The sequence below is a fragment of the Catharus ustulatus genome, chromosome 13, assembly GCF_009819885.2.
Source record: "Catharus ustulatus isolate bCatUst1 chromosome 13, bCatUst1.pri.v2, whole genome shotgun sequence".
Lineage (NCBI taxonomy): Eukaryota > Metazoa > Chordata > Aves > Passeriformes > Turdidae > Catharus > Catharus ustulatus.
The window spans coordinates 12,783,681-12,808,749 of NC_046233.1; the positions used below are offsets into that span (position 1 = coordinate 12,783,681).

Sequence of the window (25,069 nt, forward strand, 5' to 3'; positions counted from 1 at the left end):
TTTATCCGCCGGGAGCGGCACGCCCTCCGCCGCATCCACCCCGCGCCCCGCCGCACCGGCCCGCGGGGGTGGGCCTGGGCTGGGCTGGGCTAGGCTAGGCTGGGCTGGCCTGGTCGAGCCCTTGATGGCCGGGGGTCCACGCTGGGCCGACTCTCACCTGGCCGAGGTGCCGGGCGGGGCCAGGGCGCGGCCCCCGGGCAGGGGCAGCAGCGCAGCTGGCCTGGCGCTAGTGCCCCGCCGGGGTGCAGCCCCCTCGTCCCACGGACAAATGAAAGCCGCAGCAGGAACAGGAGCGCAGCCCCCGACCCACCCGCACAGCCCCACTCAGGCGACACAGCTCAAGCCGCCACCCGTGCGTGCCGCGGGTGGATGAGCCACGGGTGGATAACCCTGCAGAGCTGTGCAGGGTGGCCAGCAGAGCCTGGGCTCTCGGCTGAGGGGATTCTATTCTGCACAGCCCGCGCCGGGAGAGGCTGAGGGTGCTGATACGAAATGCGATGTGGCAAAGGGACAGCAACCTCTGTGCCGGCATACACGATTTTATCGGCCATTTGAAAAGAATAGAAACTTCTAAAAGCATTCAATTACGGTTCGAATTCTAGGGGGTTATTTGCTTCCCCCCCCACTTTTGTAACTGATTTCCTGGCGCGCCACTCCCTGCTGACCTACGAGACTGTGACTTGCCGCTGACTCATTTGATGACAGCAGGGTCAATAGAACTACTCCAGCTGCCTTGCTGCATACTGAATTCTTGCAGGTCGGCGAGACATCTCGTGATACTTACTGGGTCCCTGAAAGCTGCGGTGAGGTGTCCCCGTGTGTCCCTATCCCGAGGGAAGCCTGTGCCCACCCTGCTCACCCTCTGTTCCTCCAGCACGCACTTACGGTCTTGGCTTTGCTACCAGGAGCTGCTCCGCTGATTCAAGTGAAGTGTGTATGTGTCTACCTATTTACATCAAGGCTGCCACACTGGAAGGTGCAGGTGTCTGTCAAAGAAAACAAATCCATTAATAGAGTCTTATTTAATTAAATGACTATAGTAATTCTCAGCTAGAAAATTAGAATACACATGTTCAATTATTTTCTTTCAAGGGTCTTACTCTAATACCTCCACTAAACCACCACACCATGGTTTCTTTCCAGTGACTTAATAGATCCTTCCCCCAGACTAATTTATATTTGATGCATTTGTTGACAATAAATTAAGAAATAAGCAAATATGAAGGTGAAGTAAAGTGGGAGTTATGTCTAAATTTCCATTGTTCACTAATCAGCATTGCCTCCTGTTTAAAAGCTATCAAAGAAATCAGAGATCAGATTTGGTATACTGAAATGTTGAGGTGTATCTCATAGCACAGCAGTCACTGCGCTTTCCTCAAATTACTGAGCCAAGCAGCAGGAAGCTGCTTTTACTTTTCGAATAAAAACTCACCTTATGTGAGAGCTTTAATTTACAGAGCAAAACCAGTGACAGGACTCAGAGATGCTGCAGTCAGGGCAGGTTGTGTCTCTGCAAGCAGCTCTCTGCTGTCAGTGCAGGCTTGTTCAGTCCAGGGGAAGGCAGCCTGGAAGTATGGAGCTAAGCCTTTTCTCAAGGACTTTTCTCCCATCATCCTATACTTCATCTTTTAATAGATACTAATTGCTTATTGACTTTGGCCTGGGCTGGGACTCCTTAGCAACCATTCCACATCCGGATTAGCTGATTGCTTATAATATTTTAATTTCTGTTCCTTTTCACTCCCACACCTAGTAATACAAACTCTTTAATATCATTTTGTGCCCATGCCCTGCTGAAAGTTGAAGCTACAGCCATTGTTTTTTCTGTAACAAAGGCAGTGAATAGGAATTACACAGGAAAAAGACAGAATTAGTATTAGGACTTCTATTTTTAACTTCTGTATTTAGTTAAAATTTTCGATAAAAGTAATTTTTTCCATAGACCCAGCAAAGAAAATTTTCATCCCAACGATATACTGTGCAATGACAAGCTCTGCACACATAAAGACAGTGGTTTCTTTGGGTGGCTTTCCACCACTCCATTCCATTCCATCCATCCATCCATCCATCCATCCATCCATCCATCCATCCATCCATCCATCCATCCATCCATCCATCCATCAGAAGCACTGAGGCACAAAACCAGGTTGAAGTGCTCAGCAGAGCGCTGGCATGCAAGCCCAGCTCACTCCATCAGACTCAGGACAAGGGCAGTGGCACAGTTGGGCTGTTGCTGTTGGGACCATGCAGGGTTGGTGGGGTGCTGGTGGTCTGAATGCAGTAGCCCATGTCACAGCTGCCCTTCTCTGCACATCATGGGGCTTTAGATCAGAATCCAGCTTTTTGCATTCTGACTGCTTTCATGATTATTGGGAAACAAAGATTGCTTTATGGGTAGAGAATGAAAAAAGTAAAATAATGTCTGCTCTGAAGAACAGATCTTGTTTCTTTCCTTTCTTTCCAGTCCCAGATGACCCTTGCAGCTATGGTCTGATCAAGATTTCTGGTTAATGGAAAGCAAAGAAGGGTAGCCCCTGCCTGCATGGCACCCCATTGCCTGCACAGGTGACTGAGAGCAGGAGAGGTGCCCTGTCTGGGACCTGCCTGGCCAGAAATGTTATATCCAGCTGTGGCAGCAACTGCAGGGCTGGGCATCAATGCCTGGTCTCATCTACGGATGAGAGTCCTTCTGTACTGCTCTGTGATCGGATTCTTCCTGGGGTCACATTTGACCTGGAAAACTGTAATTTCTTTGAAATGAAGTTGGAAGACAATTTAACACATGTGAACCCATGTTTCAAGTTTCATCAGGAGACAGAGAAATAAAAACAAGCTGACCTATGAATCTGAACTTGCTAGAAAACCTTCTTGGTACTGTATATTATTACAAATTAACTAATGTATGCCTTGCAAAAATACCTTATGTGCATATTTATATGGGTAGATATTTGGGTGAATGTATGTATAAAGGCAGAAAGGGAGGGAGATTTCAATACCATGCTCTGGGGTGGATACTTTTTTCTTTTGAGTTGTCCTGTATGACAATGATCTTTCCATTCTGTTCTTCCTTTACTTGCTAGATGCAGATACAAGGAAGGAAGAACACTGTCATTGCTTTCTTGGTTCTCTTTAGGCGGTTGTAAAATCACAGCAATGATTTTTTTTTCTGTTTTAAAAATACTCTTCCTCTATGGTAATTCACCGCAAGGCTGAATTTAAAAAGACCCTGTTTAATTCAAAAGCAGAGGGCTTTCTCTGCCACATACTCACTTTTTTATCATGGAACTGCTCAGAATATTTTGTGTTTGAAAATACAGCCTTGACAAATTGGATAAATTGTAAGGGCAATTCATTATGGCATGCTCTATTTTTAGCAAAAAGTCACTGCAGAATATCTCTCAAACCAGAATATGACATTAAGCTCTCCAAATTCACAGTGAGTTGCTTTGCTGGCAGGATTTTAAAAAATTAGGGGCACAGTTTAAACTGTAAAGGTAAATAAAAGTTGGCTGGCCTTTGCAGGTCTGCTGCTGCTATTTTTGGGATCACTGACAATCCTTAATGAAAATTTAATCCCATTTATCATATCCTCGAAGGCCCTGGAATGGTACCATGAGGTCCATGGTGGACACTTGCCATTAGTTTTTTGGAGCATACTAACAGCAGAGGGAAATGGCAGTTCAAACACTGGCTATTTCATTGAGGAAAAGTCTGTTGAAGCCTGGTTTTGCAAAAGCAGAAGGGTGTGGGGACTGGCGGCATGGGCCCCCGCTGACATCAGTGAACAGCGCATGATGGGCTGACTAATGAAGTCAGGTCTATTTCAGGATAATCAACTTATCACAGTCTCATGTGATGATATGTTCTTGGATTCCTCCAAGTCATGGGCCATACATGAGAGATCCCAGCCATTTGGGACACTGTACATGCTCTCTGCTTGATGCATTTTTCAGCAACAGCTTGCTTTGATTGTAAGAGTATAAGAATCAGAATTAATCTCAACTGTTAATCCAACATCTGCACATCTGCACATCTGCATACTTTGCTTAGAGCAGGAATCAGCCACAGCTGAGCATTCAGGCTGAGTCTTTGCAGGTAAAAGGACTTTTCTCTGCTCCTGGCAGGTCATGCCTTAGTTATTACCTCTCTGAGAATCTGTGCAACAGAAATGTCATCTTTTAAAGATTTCAGTGATGCTGCTAATACACAAGGAGCAATGACTTTTTTCTTTTCCCACACTACAGCTAACCCCACACAAGTGACTTTGAAGATGCATCATATCTCAGCAGAAATGTGTGGTGAAAAGCCAGGAGGATGCCTCAATTTTTTCCAAAGCTTCCTGTCAAAGCAGCAGCACACTGAAGGTTTGTACCCTAGGGCCATCAAAACTTGTGAGTTGTCAGGGCAAAGGCTTGGAAAAAGAATAAGTGGGCCATGGGCTATAGCACCCAGGTAGCTTTAGAAATTTATCACGAGATTTTAAATATTTATAGTTTTTTGCCACATAATAGCCTTATCCAAACACAGGACAGCATTGTGCATTAAAACAAAAGCCATGCGTAACAAATGCCATAAAATAAATTGTAGCACATTCAAACCAGTGTGCAGATGCTAATCCTCATCCCCGCGGGGCAGCTCATCCACTAACCCAGCACGCAGCCAGTAACGCTGGCTGAAGGTTCAGCAGCTGAGGCTCACAGTAGTTAAAGGTTTGCCTTTTCAGAACAGGAACTGTAACTTGAAGGGATTTAATGACTAAGTGACCATAAATGGCAATGCTGCGCATTTGGCAGCACCAAACCTGGCTCAGCATCACAGCCAGGTCCTCCCAGCCTCCCATGTCAAAGGTTTCCAAACACACTGCTCATTTTCTTCACCCATTACCTATTTACTGGGTTCTGAAAGACAATAGAAGTGTTTCTTCTCAATTGATGAAGTAGTCATTATGCCTCTCCTTTTGTTACCATGATCTCTACCAAATGAAACCAAACCCAGACAAGCCGTTCAAGTCAAAGCATGAATCAAATGAATTGCATCATATGGATTGCATTTTCCTTATTCAGCAGCTCTATGGAAGGCAAAGAAGCTCTGCATTATGCAGATATTGGCTAGGACCTTTGATACAACTTGTTCTGAGTTTTTCCATCTTCTGTTTCCTCCTCTGTTACCCAAGGAAGACAGCAATATGAGAGCCTGCAGCAGCAGTTCAGTCCAAATCAGACAGAGGCATGTCTTTAGGCAGAGAAATTTCTAGAAATATGCTGAAAAATATAACTTGTTCTAGAATTTGCATTGAAATTTATATTTGGAAAGACTATGCAAGCAACAGTTGCTTCTAGTAGCAGTTGTGTCTGGGGCAATTTTCATCTCTCTGTGTCTGGAATAACATGGTTTTTCTTCTACACAAAGTTCTTGCTGCATTATATATGTGTATATATATCTCTTGCTGCATTATATGTGTATCCAGAAGCTGAAACTGGTGCCAAAAGCAGCCATCCATCTGGCAAACACAGTGTTTTGCAAGAACCTGCAGTGCTGCTTTTGCCTTGGGTCCCAGGGAGACTCGCAGCTGGAATTTAAAGGTCTGGTTTTGACACAGTCTGTAAACAGCCCACGAGCAAGGCTGCTTGTGTTTTTGCTATCCTGCAATCAGAGGAGACAACTAAACTGAAATCCATCTAGCACATACTGGAAGAGCAAGGACAGGGCATTCCCTGGGAGTGTCTCATGCAGGAATTCACCTAATTTATTTGTCCAAAATACCCTTGCTGCTTGTTCCCATGGAAATGTTACGAAGTTCATATCTTTTTCTTGGTTCATCTATTTTTCTGACTGATAAACTGCTGCAGGGCATTTAATTTAACTTTTGATTTGTGAAGTTGATTTTAAATGAAAAAACACGTACTCACAGCCATGTATAAGCATTTCTTTTCCCAAAATCCAAACAAAGTTGTGTTGGTACCTGAGAACAATGCCTGGCAGTGCAAATGTCCCCACAGCAGTGCCTGCTCTCAGCAGAACACCCCCCCAGCATCAGGAATGCGGCGATGGCTGCGCTGTGGGTGTCCGAATGAAACATAGCTTACCCAAATAAATGTGACTTGACATATCAAACATGAAGTTGAAAAATAATTTGAAATAGCAGCTCATTTTTAAAATAACTCAGGATCTGATTTCATGACCTGGGAAGTCAGATCCTATACAAACCCACACAATGCTCCAGTGTGCAGCTAATCAGGGCTTCCTGCCCCTAGCAGATACCACAGGCACGGGCCTCATTAGGCATTTTCTCTGCTTACTTCCAATCTTACTGCTTGTGTTTGCACTCAGGGTAACCAGAATTCTCTTCCTAAGATGATACACCCATTTTTCTCAGGGTTTGAATTTCTTTTCTTGTGTTTTTACTCCGCGGAGTTTGCAGGAGCGACCATGTAAAGTTGGAATTAAGCATCTCACATCTGCCAGAGCTCATGTATGCACAGAATTCTGAGTGTTTCCCAGTTACTCTTCAGGAGCTGCTGTAACCTGAGATATAGATGAATAGTTTTGTTTGACTTCAGAGGGGTAGCCAAGCTCCTCCTTGGGACAGCTGGATGTAGCATAGGAAAGGAACGCTTTCCAAGGGAACAGTGTATATTTTTTAAACAAACCAAAACTCTTCTGTATGACATAAACAAAATTGTTGACCTATGTCCAGCCAAAGGGGAGTTTGTTTGGCTCTCCTGGCACACACCCCAGGATGCAGCAGTGGGGTGAGAATGCCAGTGTGCAGAGTGAGTGAAAACATAACATCTCAGCTATTTCAGAGGAAAGGCATGACACTGCAGTGCTCACTTCTACTGTCCCCACTGCAGGGTTCTCATGATGGCGAATAACCAACCCCAATTGCACTTTTAAGTGGATTTGCTTTCTGCAAAAGGCTGAAGTCATGCTCCTTTCTCTTTTTTAAACATTCTCACAAAAATATTCCCAGACAGAAATCTTGCATAAAAGAAGCCTTAAGTCTACTGAGTCATTTGAAAGCTGCTTTATTAGCCCCTACATGGCTGATAAGCCTTGCCTGGTGCATAAGGACACAAGGGCTGTACATTGTTCTGCTGCTCAGCTCAGCACAGTGCTGGCAGCCTGGGATTGATCCAGCCAAGCAATTAGAGCATTTAACTTCCTCCATAAATGCTTGTACGTGTGAGGCATGTGTTTGAGGGCATTCCTCTACTTGAAAGGAATCTAAGGTTTTAAACATGTTGCAGAAGCAGGAGGAATGGCAGAGGGCCCTGTGGACAACCCACATTGAGTTGGGTGACAATTAGGAATAATAAAAAGCAGAAGAAAAGCACTTGGACCTGGCTAGCAGTCTCCAGCCTCAAGCCACCCTTCCGCCTGCATAGTTGTTAGTCAGTTCTGCTATTAGCGAGTATATTGCAGCATAACAATGTCCTGCAGCTCAGCTCTGCCCAGCAACACCCTAGAAGAGGAAAGGCGGGTGTGCGGGTGCAAGAAGCACCAGCAGGGGAAAGAAGGCGGGGTGGTGCCGCTGTCCCAGAACAAATGGAAGACACCACCCCAGGGCAGGCAGAAGGAAGGAGGCAGTTGGGAAAACCCTGAGATGCGTGTACCCTGCATGAACTAGGGGGCTGGGTGTCTGGAGACAACCCAGCAAGGGTTTGTCCAAAGAAACTGGAGTTCTCAGATGAGAGAAAACAGGGCAGGAAGAAAGCTGAATAGATCACTCACCCCATGGCACAGTTAATGCCTTACCAATTCCTAGGATCTTCTCTGGCTGTATACTTTCTCTAAAAAAGTGAGATTCCTGTGGGGGGATCCACACTCTGCTCTGGCTCAGCCATTGGCTTGTAGGGCAAAACCTGCAGTTTCCAGGTTCCTGCTTTTCTCAAAATGATGATTCCTGGATTTTGTGAAGCAAGCCCAAAATCACCAGCTCAGAAAAAGCAAAACAAAACAAAACAAAAACCGAAAAGGTATACTAATGGGAGATGATGACATCAGAAAGGTGTTACTGGTGGAGCTAGCTGGGCAGCTGGCACCTCTTGCTCTTTGTGTGCCTGGCAGTCCTGAAGTGGGAGACAATATTGAGAATGAGCCCAGTCACAAGCTGTCTAATTGAAAAGGACCAAAAAATAAAAACAGACCCTTTTCAATTAAGGAACTGTGTATTTCAAAGGGCAATTCAGCCACCACAACAGCTGGCACGGCATTTCACATCAGCCATCTGTATGGCACTCCAAGCAAGGAACCTTATATTTGTAAGTACTGTCACTTCCCTACAGGCTAAAACACCAACCAAGAGCCTGGTATGACACAGAGGGGGAAAACCAGAGCCCTGGCAAGCCCAGTCCTACTAACCAGAGTGCGCAAGAACCAAATGTAAAGGGGGAACGGGGTTGGGGCATGGTCAGAGAAACTTTTTTGAGGATTGCTGCCCTGCCTTAGTTCCAACTGCGTCATTGCTACAATACTGGTTTTAGAGAAGGGGGAGGGAAGAATGACTTATATATAGAGCAGCCTCAGGTAGGTGGTTTTATCTTTACAGCCCTGGTGATAAAATGGTTTGCAGCAGGATGGGGGTGATCTGATCCAGCTGGGGCCAGTTTTGCTATGTGGAAGCCCCTCAGGGGCCTGGCAGTGGGGATGTCACCATTGCAGGGCTGCAGGAGCTCTGCAAAGCTCTGGGTTATCACCACTGCCCTCTCAGAGGCACTGGATGTTTGCACAAGCACAATATGGTGGCCACCCAGGTGCCTCTGGGGGCCCTTGTTTGCTTTTAGCTCCTCTGAGGCTCAAGCCTGGGAAGGGAGATGGCAGCAGCTCCTTTAGGGAGCCCCCAGATTGCAAGATGCACTAGGAGGGCCAGGTGCACCTCCTTCTCCTGCTCTCTGCAGAGCAGTTGTCTCCTGGATATATGTCCTCTTTGTTGAACTTTGTGTGTATTAACTCTTCCTCTGTTTTTCACGGACTTTAGTTCCTTTGGCACAGCCATCGCTGGCTGGCAAGCAGCTGGTATGACTGTGTCTTAAAGCATGGGGCTGAGCATGGCACATGCCAGCACACCTGTGTTTTCTCCATCTCTCTGGGAGCAATAGGTGGGAAGACTCCACAGTGAAAGACTTCGATCCTGTGGGAAAAGCACCAGTCTGGCTGTTAACACACTGCTGCTGCTGGTGCTCAGCTGGCACAGGTACCGTGGCACAGCCCAGCCCAGAGCCTGGGAGCTCCATACAGATGCATGAGCCATTCCCTGTCCTGTGACAGGCTGTTTGGCCCCACAGGAGCCTTCCTCCTGCTCCTTCGCCAGCCTTGGCAGCGGTGTGCTGAGTTTTCTGTAGTTCTCACAGTAACTGCAAATCTTCCTCCTGCGAAGCAGAAATCCTCTCCCAGGTTCTTTGACAGCAGCAAAGATCCAGTACCGAAGCGGCAGGGGGTGATGAGGCAGTTACAAACTGCACAACAGGAGAACGGCTTCGTTGTCTGAGGGGGGCAGAGCGGTTTCCCTTCAAGGCAGATCCAGCCGCTCTGACAGCTCCCAGGAACACTGCTGAAGTGGGCAGGGGTCGGTGCGGGCACAGCCCGGCCCCGTGAGGCGGCTCCGTGAGGCGGCTCCGTGCCCGCGGCTCCGTGCCCCTCAGGGCGAGCCGCCCCCACAGCTCCCTTGGCGCTGCTGCCCCCTGCCGGTGCGCGGAGCCCCGCTTGGCCCGGCCCTCACGGCGGCCCCGCCGCTCCCGGCGCCGGACAAGCCCCAGCAAAACGCCTTATTGGTATAATTTGATAAAAATCCCCACAATAAAAAACACCGCGGCGGTGAAATAATAGACCCATAGAATCGCTTAGGCTGGAAAATCCCTCTAAGATCACCAAGTCCAACCATTAACCCAGCACTGCCAAGCTACCCCTAACTCATGTCCCTCAGTGCCACAACTGCACGGCTTTTAAACACCTCCAGGGATGGTGATTCCACCACTGACCTAGGCAGCTCATTCCAGTGCTTGACAGTGCCTTTAGTGAAGAAATTTTCCTTAATATCCAATCTAAACCTTCCCAGGTACAACTGGAGCCTGTTTCCTCTTGTCCTATCACTTGTTACACCTGGGAGAAGAGACTGATCCCTGTATGGTTACAATCTCCTTTCAGGTGTTGTGGAGCCATGAGGACCCCCCTGAGTCTCCTTTTCTCCAGGCTGAACACCCCCAGCCACTCCCAAGGAGCCCTGTGCTCCAGCCCTTCCCCAGCTCTGTTCCCTTCTCTGGACACACTGCAGCCCCTCAGTGTCTTTTGTGCAGTGAGGGGCCCAAAACTGAACCCAGGATTTGAGCTGTGGCCTCAGCAGTGCCCAGGACACAGGGACAATCACTGCCCTGGTCCTGCTGGCCACACTGCTGCTGACACAGCCAGGATGCCACTGGCCTTCTTGGCCACCTGGGCACACGCTGGCTCATGTTCAGCTGCTGTCAACCAACATCCCCAGATCCTTTTCCAATGGGCAGCTTTCCAGCCACTCTGCCCCAAAATAACCCAAAGGCTGCACAGCCGAGGGATTCATCCGCACTCCCCAGGCCTTGAGAACCACAGTGGTGGGGTGGGAGCAGGGAAGGGGCTGTGCTGCCCCTGCTGCGGCCTGGGAGTATCTTCTCATGCTGCAGGAATGTGGTTATGTCATGGTGAGTCCCCCACACGCCCCGCTGCTGCCTCCCAGCCCGCTGCCGGCTGACAGCTCTGGGAAGCATCGTTACTGCTGAAATGGAGGCATAAATTTCTGCTGGCAGGGCTCCTGGCTGTGAAAACTTGTAAGCCGTAACAACTGCTCACTGCAGCAAAGTTACTCCGACATTTCCCATGGTCCTGGTCCCATCCCTCAGAGCTGGGGGCAGGAAGAGGGGGAAAAGGTTTTTAAAACTTCATTTTCCTTATGTAGTTGAGCGTTACCAGGGGCGATATTTCTGCCTGTGCATGAATCCTTCCTGCTGAACTCATGGAGCATGACGCACCCACAGGAGGGGAGAGCATGCCCGAGACAAGAGTGGCTGAAGTACGCTCCTGCTGAGCTGCTCTTTCTGAGGATTTGTATTTCTTTTTCCAGCCGAGGAGTTTTATTATTACAGAAAGAACATGAGATTTTTATGAGTGATATTACAAATTAGTTTCTCAAATTGTTTGCAGCAGCACAAGAAATGTTGCAGTCGTTAAAGTTCATAGAAAGTATCAAATGCTCCATCACCACAAAGTTTCCTTGTGCAAGAGAAACAAAGCAAAGTCGCCCCTGGCATGTTTAGACGTCTGACTCAGAAATGCTGTTCATCACCTCTCCACCATAGCGTACAGCAACTCATCCTGCCCTTGTGCACATTGCTAGAACGAGCCCAGAGCTGAACCAGCACAAACCCAGCTACAAACATGATTTTAAAAACAAACAACTAATTATTTCCATTCACCTCATTTAATTTGGGCTCATGCAGAAATGTTGTTCATCCAATAGTCCAAAATATGTCACGTATTAGGAGCTAAAGAGTCCAACCCAATGAATGAGTCATCACCCAGTGGATGAAATCCCATATCTTCATGGCTGCTCATAAATAAGACAAGCTCAACTTTATAGTAAGTCATAAGTAAACAATGAACTATATGAAAATCAGACTCAGCTGTGTTATAACTGCACGGGCACAGTGCCCACACAGAAATGAAAAGCGAATGTGATACCATCACTGTTTGTCTTTGGAAACTCAATTTGGGACTGAGACTATGAGAGGGGTTTTGATGCGTGTAGTAGGGCAGTCGGACATCCAGGCCTTTGAGGCATTGGAGATGCCTGTTTGCAATAAATAACACGTTATCCTGGCCATTAGCACTTCTGAACCTCAGAATTTTCTGAAATTATCGTGACAACAGCCCAAAATCTCCAGGGGGTGCTCTCATGTTCTTGCAGCCTGCTCCTTCATTAATGCTCTCTCCTAGAGGGAAAAGAAGGGCAGCAAAAAGCTGCTCCTTCATCCTGAGATGAGCATCAGTACATCCTGTGCATCCCTCATAAGCATACCCTGAATGCTGGGCTGAATTCACAGAGCTGTCTGGAGCTTTTGATTTAATAACCATTTGAACCAGTATTGTGAAAGAAGGCAGGAAATAGCAGAAAGTATTGGTCAACCTCTATCTTGTTATAAAATTAAGAGCACATAAAACACAGTACTGGAATAACTGGAAGCCTGACCACACTGCAGACAGCCCAGCAGAAGGGCCAGGTGAGAGAAGGTGTGTTGATGGCACTGAGAAAGACTCTGGTACATGGTCAGGAGGATCCTTCTGCAGTAGGTGCAGCTGAAGCCAGTTCCAAGTTTGAGCTCCATTGTTACCCCAGGGCCCTGGCCACAAGCAGCTCATAGGGCTGCAGCCAGTTTTGCAGGGGCATTTACTCCAATAAAAAACATCTTTCTGCTCCTGAGAAAGAGAAGTGTTTTGCTATCTTGTCAAAGACTCTGGGAAATGTCTTATACTTTCCTACTTGTATTCAAGTTAATGGTGCCAGTGGGATACAAAGATCACAGGAAGCAAATCCTTGAATTTTAGGGGAAATCCAGGATGTAGTCGGATGTGCTAGAAGGACAATCAAAAAGGCTGACAATCTCAAAGGATATTCTCTTTATATTATACTGACACTGTGCAGGTAACCATTAACGGCAGAGCTGCTATTGTCTGAAGAAAGTGCTCCAGGGATAGGTGCCTGACAGAGGAGTCAGCTTTGAAGTCTTTCAGGTCTGCATGGGCTTTGTGGTACACTCTGAAGTGGAGATGTCCTGCTGCTCCCTCACCATAGCCTTCTCTCAAATACAGTAGAGCAGCTCAGGCTGCCTTTCGGCTGGTAGTGAGGCCAAGACAGTAGCTGTCTGGCTACAGGAAGGGAAGAGACCAAAGCAACTTTTCCCTGAGAGAGCAAAGCTCCAGCATCTGCCAAAATACACAAGGACACAGACCGCCTTGTGGCTGTCCCTGCAGAACAGGGGCTGGGGCAGATGGGGATATCCGTTCTACAGTGATGTGGCCAGACACGGGGGAGGACTTCGAGATGTGTCACAAGAATGGAAGCCCAGAGGAGGCCCAAGCCTGGTCACAGGCACTCAGTCCATCCCAAGGGATGCAGGGTCTCATGCTGGGGAATGGGGCCTGGCTCCCTTCCTCCTTCCTGCCCTGACATGACTGCATTTCTCTAAAAGGCTGAGAACAGTTGTGCCCTCTCAGGATTCCACAGATGATTTCAAGTCCTCTCAGGAGACCTCAGAAGAGCTCCTCTGGCTCCTTGCCTTCCTGATGGTCCTTGACCCAAATGGCTCTGGCAGTCAGAGCAAGCTGGGCAGTACCACAGTCTCAGCTCTGGCTTTTCCCTAAAAAAGATGCTCTGATTGAGGAAGTTGTTTCATTTTCTCAACCCTTGGTACAGTTGTAACACGGCAAAGCACAGATTATATCCAACCAGAGATGTGACTGCACAAGCCCAGACCACTACTTGCTGCCCAAGCAGAGATCCTCTGTATACATTCTCTTTTTAAACTGAAAATTATCGTACTTTAATAAAGTTCTGTAAATGGATGAATAATTTCCACAAGGAAAGAATGTTAAACTTGTATTGGCACAACATTACTTCTAATCAAATGATCTTCATAATTCTCCAAAGCAAGCAAAACTTCATATTTTCCATATGTAACCATCTTTGTCACCCAAAGTACTTTGTATTCAATACAAATACCAGCTTTCATTAAAGAAAAAAACCCTCTTGGTGCACTATTTTTCTGGCATTGCACATCTCTGGTTCACTCACTCAACATGTTTAGAATTAAATCACAAAACCTTAACTCACCCTCTAATGATCTGTTTGTTTCCAGATTCATATTCCCACAATATGTTTGCTGACAGCAGTTGGGCTCTTTGACAAAAGCCAAGAAAATTTTCCCAACAATGTATATTTGCTTGGTTCTGGTGAATTACAGGGGAAGGGTGCAAGCTGTACAAGCTGTCACCAGTAACGTGACTGTAAGACCAAGTGTAATTTATTTAGTACAAGCTAAATGTTTATGCTAAGTGTTCTTTGTTCCGAACATTATCACTTCAACATTGAGCTTTTTATGAAGAGAGTTGTGAGAAAGGTTGAGCCCTGTTGTGAAAGGATTTTTAAATTTAGCATCACTATGACTTGGAGCCAAAACCCTGATGCATACAGTTCTCAGGAGAATGATGGCAAAAAGCTGCTCCCCTTGGTTGCAGGGGCTTCTAAACTGTTCATTTTGACTTTGTATTACGTCTTAGAACTGAATAAGAGCAAACCAGTTCTGAAAAGATATCAATTGTTTCAAAAAGAATCCAAACTCTTACACTCCAAATAATGTTCTATGTGGTACTTTGATATTATTGCACCTTATCCCTTTCTCCCACTCTTAAAATAATCTCTTCAAATTCATATCGATTTCACAAAGCACTTTGACCTCCACAGGAACAAAACACACTGGGATGAAATCTGGTCCTACCAATATTCCTCAGCCTTTCTCATCTACCCACTGATGGATGGGGTCTGGAAGGTGTCCCCACCTTGGTGTCCACACACAGCTGCACTTCAAGCAACAACGACAAGCAGCCCTTCTTTAATAAACCAGTGACACCAGTTTATTAAACCAGAGATAAAGTGAAACTACGTCTGATACCTGGAGAGCCCAGGATATCTTTTAAAAGTCAAGCGCAAGTTACTCTGTCAGAAGAGTATTGGACTTTGTCAGCAGCACAAATAATCTCATTCCATATAAACACACTTGGAAACTGCATCCCAGTATGATATTTGCCACTCAGAAAAGACAACAAGAAAAAGAAAAGCAGCGAGGAGGATGATGACTATGGCAAAGGAAACCCACCTTGCCGTGAAGGACTTTGGGACCCTGGTCTGCTGCTGAGAAGGTCAAGGCCAGACGTGATTACGTGCTGCAGCACCTGCATGGAGAGAGAGATGTCAGAGGCCAGGGGTTTCCACTTCCCAGGGGAAAGGTGACTCATGGCAGAAAGCTGCAGCTAAGCAGCCACACACTGGGGAAATATATATTCAAACAGGAGTAACCTGACCTGAATAGCTAACTGCACCCTTAACTATCTCTTACAGTACATCCTCCACCTCTCATACGGAAGGAAGAATCAATGTCAGATTTTTGTCTAAAACACATGTAATTTAAATGGGAACAGTTGAAGGCAGTTGTCTCACCTTACATACTGTACTTTATTCTAGTTCCTGTTTTCTTGGGAGCAATTCATCCTATGAACAATGATTCCAAGTTTTACTCCTAGAAAGCACTAACATCTTAATGTTACTTCAATTTTTACAGCTAGGATTATCCTTGTTTGTTCATTGAAAAATATTTTAGACACAACAAATAGAATACCTCTGGGTTTATCTGAAGAAAGGAAATCCTGTCTGCAGACTCTCCTTTGGTCTCTGCTGAGTTGCCAACTCCTAAGCCTGCAGAATGCCCAAGCAGCATGTAAGGGTGTGAACTCTGCTACAGATAACAGCTTTATGGCACAGGCATTGTTCTTTACCAGTGCCCTGTTTACACAGGTATTTAATGAATAGGCTTTCAACTGCAAAAACACAGGCTGAGATCAAGAAGGCAAATGACCTTTGTGATCATGATTGTATGTTCACATAGTTACGCTTATTTTCCTCATTAACATATAGGAATCCCTTTTGTGTTAATGCACTTTATTTAATTCTAATAGGCTTTTTGTTGTATTTAAAAATCCAGAGGAAAACAGAAAAAAATGTCCCATTGTTCTCCCACATGTTTGTTTTCACTACAACTACTAAGAGGAAAAGTCCTTTACAAAAACAGGATACAGCAGACTCCTCTACCCTGTGCACCCCCTGCACACTCGCGCACTCTGGGCATGGCTGCAGTGGTAATTGTGAGTCCATAGAAAGTCGTCAGTGATTGAAAAACATCAATGGGAGTTTTATTATCTACTTGAATGAGAGTAGTATCAAGTCTCTGCTGAATAAACCTCACCAGCCTGGGCAGGTTGTGCTCCCTTGGGACAAATTACCACCTGCCTTAGGACACCTTCTCTGTGACATCAGTTATACACAGAGGGGCAGACGGGGATGTCTGCACCACTGTGGAAGGGCGTTAAGTCAGTGACAAAAGCCATAGCACCCAGCATGCCTTCCCAGCCATCCAAAGGGACAAATCACCAGGGAACCATGTGATGTCACCTACATCAGGTGCTGCCTGGCCCCAAGAGATGCTCCAGATCCCTCATGGCTCTTACTGAGCAGCCACAGGCTGTCTCTGGGGTGCCCTCAGGAGTGGGGCTCCCCCACTGCATTTCTACTAATGACTTTTCAGAGCTCCTTTCTTAATGTATCCCACGGCGTCCTTTCCCCCCTCTAGGATTATTGCTTCTCCTGACGGATTTTTGGCCAGTCAGCAGAGGGGTTCCTGGCTGTGCCAGCAGCCCTCAGGAAAGACTAGAGCTGAGGCAGGGGAACTCGTAAGCTGCACTCATTGCAAAGCACATTCCTGTGGGTTGTTGTTAAGAAGATAATAAAAATTGCTGTTTTCTTTCTCCCCACACGTTAGCATTTGGAAGAGTTCATACTTCCTACGAGTAACACTGACTTATTCTCCGTGACACGGAAGAATAAATCAAATGCAATTACCAGAAGACCGGCATTTCTGTAATCGAGAGCCTCATCTCTGGCCAGAAAGTACCTTGGGGGAATCGAGTTCTAGTGACTGGGAGGCCAGTGAAGAGCAATTTGAGCTTTTCTGACTGAAATGTGGTGATTGCACTTCCATTCGCCTGGGCAGAAACTACCATTTAGCAGCCTGGCAACCTCCTTCAAACATCATCCCAAGAGCATTTCATTTTAAAAAAAGACTCAATTTTTAAGGAAATATATCTTCTGATTTCTTTCTAAGGAAAAATGTAAAATGCCATAAGGGTTGAGGATATTCTTGCAGTGAAGGGAACAGAATACTACTTTGGTTTTATCTTTACAGGATTTTTTCTGCTTGTTTTTCTTTTAACAGTGTTAAGTAAGTCTTGCTTCTTCACCAGAAATTATGGCTTTTGATTTAGCCATGCTTTCTGAACAAGAGAATTATATTGTGTAAAATGATTACATTACAATGTAAAATATATAGAAATGCTTATGCATCCTTAGGTCAAACAATACCACTTTATTATGCAAAATAAACGTTCAGATTACTGACACTTTATCTTTGAACCAGAGAGTCGGCTATGGTTCAATAAACTGAAGATCTGAAGCGAGACAACCGAAGGGAGACAACTTAGCACAACAGGCTGTCGCTGATACTACTTAGAATCAGACCACATTGTTTTCAGTTCAAGGGGGAAAAAACCCCAATTTCCACTTATATAAAAATATTCCATTGTTTAAAACCAATAAAATGACATCAGCTGCTTTTTTTTTAGTATTTATTGGTAAATCTCTGACCATCATCAGAGGACACGATTAAATAATGCAGCTGTCATTCCTTCTTCATCAGGGAGAAATAAACTCACAGTGTCGTCCCTCGCTGCATGCAAGGGACTCCAAAACTATGCTTTTCCCAAACTTTCGGTATCTGCTGACTCGGTGTCCCAAACGGCGAGAAATCACAATTCCCCAGCCAGTGTCGGGACAAGCTCACTTTGAGCAACTCCTCTTCTGAAAGCAGAACAGGCTCAGCTGTCCGGGCTCTCCCCCCATCCCCGGACCCTCACTCGCTGCCCTGGCCCCGCAGCCCCAGCCCGGGGTCCCGGGCAGGTCCCACATTGCCCAGCCCCGCCGCCCCTCGCACCTACCGTCCGCTGCTCCTGCCGATGGATGGATGGATGGATGGACGGACGGAACTGCGGGCTGGGCTGCGAGCTGCTGCTGTCCCAGCAGCGGGAGGTCACCAGGCTGCTGCTCTGATCTTCAGTGCGCTTTCCATCTGAAAAGTTTAACTCCTTCACGCCCTGAAAGGCACCATATCAGCAGATGCTGCGGCACTGTGCTCATCCCCTGCCGGGGACTCTGGGCACAGCCTTGTTCCAGGCTGCCGAGAACAAGGACACGCACCTGAGACAAACCAGGATATGGGGGGTCGGCAGGGGCAGTTTTGCTCTGAGACTGGGGGGTGAATGTGATGCAAAGAAATCCTCGATGAGATATTTCTCTTAACAACGTACACGCCTAAGCCCTATTCTGAAGCCTCCTGGATTCCCACACATTCTTGTGGCTGCCAAATCCCTGCCGGGGACCCCAGGGGCTTACACTTGGGAAGGGAAGGGGAAAACCTTTGACAGCAATTCTTGCTCTGTCTCACCAAGCCCCTGGGAAATTGAAGGGGTGGAAATTTCTTCTGGCGGAGAGGAGATATCCAGATCTGAAAGGGCACACTGGGAAGGGGCCCCAGAAATTCCCAGCCCCATCCGTGCTGCCAGGAAACCCCAGTGAACCCTAGCCTGGCCATGCCCACTCCGGGCCACCCATGTCTCTACTTGCTTTGATCAGAGAGGGGTTCCTGGTGATGGAATTTTGTGGTCCAGCTCCAGACGCCTGTGCAAGAGCATGGGTAAGAAGTTGTCTCTGCTTTGCCCTCCCAGCCTACTGAATTTCCAGCTCTCTGCACACCAGCCCTAGACCCTGTATGTGGTACTACCAAAATGTATAGGACACAGTAGGGGCAGCCATCAGGAACTCCAACTGCTGCTTTTCCCAGCAAGATGTTTAAAATGGTTACGTGATGATGTCAACCCTGACCTCCATGTTCCTCTTGCACTCCTCTGCTGTGTGACTGTTGAGCAATGGAAACACTTTCTGGATTCAAGGCACTGAGTCCCATCCCCCATCCCTGGCTGTGGGCTCACTCTCACCCTCAGCCACCTCACTATCCTCTGCAGCCTGTTGGAAGTTTTAAGCTCCTGTCCCCTGCCTAGAAACTAAGCTAAATCTGTCTTCTTTAAACACCACTTGCTAGGCATAAAATCATGGCTCAGTACAAAAGCCCACTCTTGCTGCCACACACAGGCTCCCTTCTTGCCCAGCTTTGGTGGCACACACAGGACGGGGACAGGTGTGAACTTACCATCCTCCTCCAAAGGAGGACGTGCCAGGCAGGCAGGCTGCAGAACGTCACAGGAAAAGCCACACATGGCAGGGACAGGAGCATTTCATGGGGTCAGCAGGAAGGCAGCAGGTCAAAGCTGTGTTGGAGGTTTCTACCCAGGGTGTTGCAGTGCCCCAGGTGCATTGGCACTTGCCATGCTGAGCCCAGCTGCTGCCCACCCCTGCACAACCTCTGTGTCTTTTCCAGTGCACCAGCCCATGCACCCACAGGAACCCATAGGGGTTCTCATTACTAGCGCAAAATGCTCACAGCAAACAACCAACACAAGGCTCCTGTAACCCACGGCTCCGCTGCCAGCACGTCCCACCCTGCACCCTGTGGCTGGGCTTCACCTGTGAGCTCCCAGGCACAGGCTTTGCTGAGACCCTTAAGTCAATCCAGTGCATTTTAGCCCAATATAAATGACATGACCCTCAGCCGGTCCCTCCAGAGGGGCTGCACCTGACAGAGTCTCTTCCTGTCCCAAAGGTGGTTCCCAAAGGACCATCCTGCATACCACAGCCAGACCCCTTCAGCTCCCAGGCACTGTGAGTTATGCAAAAGTTTTGTCCCCAGTAACAGCAGCCTGAGTGAGGGAGAGGGAGGGGAGAGGTGCCCCCTTGCCCTTTGTCTGCAGAGCAGGAGGCTGTGGCTGCAGTGCTGTAATTCCAGGAGACACGTGGCATCTCTGAGGCTGCACCACTGATGGGGCACGAGATGGTGGCTGACACATAATCCCCATGCAGACACCCTTAAGGGGCTGCAGCAGCCTTTCATTCATTCCTGAGATCAGCAAAAACCAACATTAAAGATAATTTTCCAAACCTTGCTCTGGAGGGAGGACAGCTTTGGGGCTTTTGATTTCAGGTACGAAAAATGTAATTACGGATAATGATGCCTCTTGCTGTAACCTAAGCAAAAAACCTTTCTGTGTTTCATGGCTGGTCCCTGTGCCCTAAAGTAAAAGAGGGTTTCTGCTTTCATTACAAAACATATTTGTATTTCAATCTGTAAGGCCTTCTCATCTGGGAGCTCTCTAGTGGCCAGCAGTCTCTCCTGCATCTGGTGTTACTTAGCCAGCAATTTTTTTTTCTGTGTTGCCTAGAGGCCAGAAGTACTCCCCAAAAGGCAAAACACAGGTTAAAATTGTTTAGAGAACAAAACCCTGTTAGAACATTTTATTGGAGCCCGGGGAAATTACTTCTAAAATACATACACATAATATTAGCAGCAATAATAGAGTTTTTAAAAGTTCACTGTAAAAATAATGATGTTTCAGATGGGAGCCAGCATTTCAAACCCATCTGCATGGAGATGACATCAGACACACAGCTTATATTTCCACTTTTGGTGGTGTGAAAGAAAATACACTGCTACACGTACTTACCTTGAGCTGGTGTGTTTGCTTAACTTGGACAGTTTGGTTGGGCTTAACTGCTTGAACTCAGAAAGCTTCACTTTCACAGAAAGCAAAACCTGGTGTTTTTTCCCCACTTACAGGCTTCTCAGCTTGTATCAAAACCACCCTTCTCAATCCTCACTGGGTTCTGCCACTATGACACTTAAATCCACTCTTCTACTTAAATTATTATGAGGTGACAAATCAAGGACGTGGTGAATGCCAGACCTGTTGCACAGACATCTCACCGTGTTACACTGCAGATGTTTGGGCTCACCTGGCTGACATCAACCTTCCACCTCCCCCGACAGCTCAGGAGGGGTGGCAGTGCCAGGGTGGGCACTGCGGAGCCGCACCCTGCCCTCCCCTGGGGCAAGGCAGCTCCAGCACTCCAGCAGTGTCAGGTAGGCAGCTGCATTAAACGCTGGCGACTTCCCAGCTGAAAATAGAGAGGGTGGGTTATTCCAGGCGCATCTCTTGTGAGCAGGAGCCAGGTCTCATTTCTCACTGCCCGTGAGCTGGAGCCCAGTGTCCTGCGGGCAGTTGTGGGGACAGTTCAGGGAGGTGCAGTCCCCGCTGGTTTAGACCCTGCCTAGGATGCACATTATACATTGCTTTTAACTAGGGATACTTGCCACTGATGGCATTTTCTGCTGGCAATGGAAACTCCTGAGGTTTCCACATCATCTTAAAAAAAGGGCAAAAATTCTAAGTGATAAGAACAGAACAATGAAATCTGAGTAAACAGCACTAATGGATGTTTCCTAATTCCTTAAGCTCCCTCCTATGTTTATAAATGAAAGAGAAACATCCAGAGGTTTCTAGTATGAGATCTCATTTCTTTTTTAATCAGAAATGCCTTGAATACTTCTTAGTTTCTGTTTTCAGATGTTGCCTTCTCACAGAAATGACCACCTAAAGCATTAATCTTTTTTATTAAAAATACATATTTTCATTTTATAATTACATTGGGATTTCATTCTTGTTCCAATTCTATGCTTTCTTTTTTTTTGACATCGATACAAGCATTTTTCTAAACTTAAAGAAACTCTTCTCAGAGGGGGATGGAGATATGAAATATTTTTAAGATGTAGTTTTCTTTGATTTCCAAAGAATTTGATTCCAGTGCTAGAAAGCTGAAGAAAATAATCCCAGTGAGAAGAATAACCAAGAGCCAGGTTTTCCCTAAGGCTCCAAGACCCTTTCAAGTTGGTCTGAAAACCTCATTGTTAATCAAAATAATTGCATGAGAACCAATCAGGAAATCCTGAAACATTCAGAATGAAACCTTGTCATTACAAATTCACCATCATGGCTAAAAAACAGATTATCTCTGTCAAAAGCTGTGGGAAAGTTTGCTTTGTAGCAGTAGGGGCAGAAGTAAATATTTGCCCAATCTATTTTGTTTATCCTAAAAACACATATACATGTACAGAGTTTCAATTAAACACTATTTTCTTTTTCCCCATGTGTACATCATTTGAACTGCCCATGTGAGGAGCTTTTAAAGCATCTCTCCCAGGAGTCAGGGAGATGGCTCCGTGCCAGAGCCTTACTCAGACCATTACGCCATGGCAGCGCAGGTCGGATTGCTTTGAATTTTAAGCCTCATTTCTTTGGCCTCACCTCTGAGTCCACTTAAACATAGCTGGCCTCTTGCTGTAATTTAAAGCAATCTAAAGCAGATGCACAAAGTGCCACTGAAAACATCTCCACAGACGTGTTGGTTTTGCTGGTAAATGCCACAACTTGCCAAGGTGATCATGGGGAGCAGGTGCAGGAGGAAGGGGTTCAGGTGTGGGTGAATCTGTTTCACCAACATGCACATTCCCCAAGTTACTGTATTCAAACCACTCAAGAAATTGCATGTTTCCTTGAGGAAGAGTGCTGCTGGGGATGTCTGAGCTGGTGGAAGAGCTTGAGGGGACACTGGGACAGACCACAAGTTCAAAACAGCTGTTTTACTGCTCATGAGCCCCTCTTGTACCTACCCCAGAACCCTCCATGCTGACACCACTTTTGCAGGGACATGGTCAGAAATACAGATGTGAAATATCTCTGGTCAGGGTTGTCCTTTGCAACAGCTGTTTGTAAAATTAGTTTCAAAACACTTTGTTTTAAAAATTAGGTCCAAACTTATAAACATACCATTTAAAAATGCAGTCATAAAAATTTTAAAAAGGCAAATAATAAAAGGAAAAAAATTCCAGCCAGTTGTTGAACCCTCTGAATCCTTTTTCCTCTGGCAACAGTGTTCAAATAGGTGAACAGGGAAGAAAAACAAAGGCTGGAGAAAAAACAAATGGTCACCACATTTGAAAACACCTGCTGGAAGTGACTGCAGCAAAAAATCATTCAGAACATTTTGGAAAATACCTGAATGATGCCCATAATCCACCTCTGCTGCTGAGGGGGCTTCGGGCACTGCACCCTGGGACCCCACTGGAGCATCCACTGGCATGCTGATCCCACTGGCATCACATGAAAGTGCAACAATCCTCTGTGAGGTATTAAGATAATTTCAAAGTCTCTTCTTGCATGAAACAACTCACAGCAGAACAAAAGTACGGCTTATTTTGTCCAGATTTAGCAAGTCTTAGATCTTTGTCATCTCAGGGGATCAGGGTCCTGGTGCTTCTCCCACCCAAGTCATTGGGAATGCTGCCACAGGCTCCAGACAGCAACCAGACCTTTTCCTACAGGCTGTTGAGCTGACACCTCTTCATTTCCCAGTGCCTGTGTCAGCAGTAGATTTACCTGAGCTGGAGCAGAGATTTACCAGGGCTGGACAGTCTCCAGCAGAGCAGTGGGACAGAGTCCAGCCTGCACAGGTCAGCGATGATGCTCAGTCATGATGGCTGCGGGTCCCTCTGAGCTCAGCCCCCAGACCTGCTGCTAAACAAACCTGTGCCAGGATCCCTGTGCTGCAGGATGAGCTGGAGGGGGCATCTGCATGTCCTCAGCCCTCCAGGCCTGAACCTGTGGTTGGAGCCATGGGTGAGCAGTGCAGGTGAGAGATGTGTCCTAGAAATGAAAAATCTGGCATTTTGGCCCTGCTCTACAGCTCTCCCTCCAGGTCCTTGCAGTGCAGTGAGGGGTTGTCTCACCCCAGAGTCCTGCAGCCAGGCCTGCACACAAATTTGCATGTAAGCACCACCCCTTCCAAGTGAGGAAGACAACTGGTTTGACACCATGCTCTATTTCAGAGTAAGACCTAGTTGCAGCTACAGGCTGGTTCCCTGCATGGCTGGATTTAATTTTCAACCCATTTCTGTCGGATGCAGCAACAAATGTTTGTAACATGATGGAAACAGAGACATCCCTTGTGCATCCCCTACCAGGACCATCACTTCTGGTGTCCTGAGGTTGTCCTGTATAGGACAGGAGCTGGACTCCATAAATCCCTTCCAGGTCATGATGTTCAATGATCCTATGACCAGAAGCACTTCCAACTGCCCACCCTTCTGTGCTGCAGTACCTCACTGCCATCACAGGTCACTGCTGGTGACCCATCTAAATCCAACCTCACCTCTGATGAACTCCACATACACGGGTCTGCCCCAGGTGAACAGGCAGAGCAGGCACTGCTGCCAAACAGGCACTTTTGTCATCCCAGCCCTTGGAAAAAATGGAGAAACCCAAAGCAAGTCAAGGACACCTTAAAAGAGGAACAGAAAACAATGGGGGGAGCAATGCTGGGAGGGAAAGAAGCCAAGGAGCAGGATTACAGCTGAATAACATGTGCAGTGTAATTAATCTCGATTAGTTTTTATTTTATAGCATTAGCAGCCCGCAGTGGCAGCGGGTCCCGCGGGTTCCCAGCCCGAGCAGGGCCGGATCCCGGGAGAGCTCCGGGAGCGCAGGAAGCGGGGCCGGTGACTCACGGCTGCGAGACTAATGAACCAATTCCGGCACTCCGGCCCTTTCCACGGCCCCTGCCATTCATCTTCGGGCTAAAAAGCGCGGCAGTCGCTCAAGAGGGAAGTTCCCAGCGAGCAGAAGGATTTGTGCCGGGAGCCGCCGGGGTTTTGGGGAGGGAAGGGAGGGGAGGGGAGGCTGCGTGCTCGGGCTGCGGCTCCTCGGGGATCTCGTCCTGCTGCCGGGCAGCTCACTAACACGGCTTTGTGCCCGTAAAAGGCTCCCCCTGGCATTTTTTGGCAGATTCCAATTTCTGCAATAGCAAGTTGCCCATCTGAAGTGCTCACAGCCATCCTCACCTTCCTCCCAGCCTCCCCCCAACTCAAACTCTGGAGAGTTGGGGATTTGCTTTCCCTGGGTTACAAATTGCTGCACGCTGTCCCACTACCAACAGGCACTACTCCTAAAGGGCCCAAACGCTAGATGTGCCTGGAGATTATTAGAGCTTTCCCAACTTCGAAAAAGTGAAGCACAGTTAAAAATTGTTTCTTTAAAACTCCTGAGACAGAAGAGCTGCAAATGCCACAAACAGCAGGAGAGCAGGGATGGTGCAGACAGGCTGTCCTGGAGAGCCATGCGCGACAGAATTTGATCTGCGCTCCCCTTTCCATCCAGG

At 47.0% G+C, this 25,069-nt stretch overlaps 1 protein-coding gene across 2 annotated transcripts in view; it reads right to left on the minus strand.

Moving 5' to 3' along the window:
* FLNB (filamin B) overlaps positions 1-14,977 on the minus strand; it is an 85,920-nt gene extending 70,943 nt beyond the window's left edge. For both annotated transcript variants that reach the window (XM_033071249.1, XM_033071248.2), the window contains exons 1-2: positions 14,901-14,977; positions 886-986 (exon numbers count right to left, since the gene is read on the minus strand). The gene's annotated coding sequence lies outside the window, so the exon portion shown is untranslated. The remainder of the gene's footprint in view (positions 1-885; positions 987-14,900) is intronic.
* Positions 14,978-25,069: the final 10,092 nt, after the last annotated feature.